The sequence below is a fragment of the Cynara cardunculus genome, assembly GCF_001531365.2.
Source record: "Cynara cardunculus var. scolymus isolate 2C chromosome LG 9, CcrdV1, whole genome shotgun sequence".
NCBI classification, from domain to species: Eukaryota; Viridiplantae; Streptophyta; class Magnoliopsida; order Asterales; family Asteraceae; genus Cynara; species Cynara cardunculus.
Window position 1 is genome coordinate 6633302 of NC_037536.1, and position 360 is coordinate 6633661.

A 360-nucleotide genomic window follows, 5' to 3' on the forward strand; every position below is an offset into this window, starting at 1 on the left:
TGAGTTGTATTGGTTGCACAAATATCAAGGGTTGTATAATAACCAACACCTCTCTCTCTCTCTCTCTCTCTATATATATATATATATATCAATAAAAAATGTTTTAATTTGTGATTATTGATAGCTTTTTTTAGTTTGAAAGAAATGCTCTAGAAATGACTTCTATGGTAATTTATATTATCTATACTATATTATAAAGCATTTGGCTAAAACTCTTAAAACTCTTAAACTTTTCATATCTGAATTCGTGTAACTAACTGTAGATAAACACAATCAAATACAGGATAAACATCTCATTTTAAATATAAAAAATCTAAAATATAATTAGGATAATCATTGAGTTCTAACAGAATACTTAAT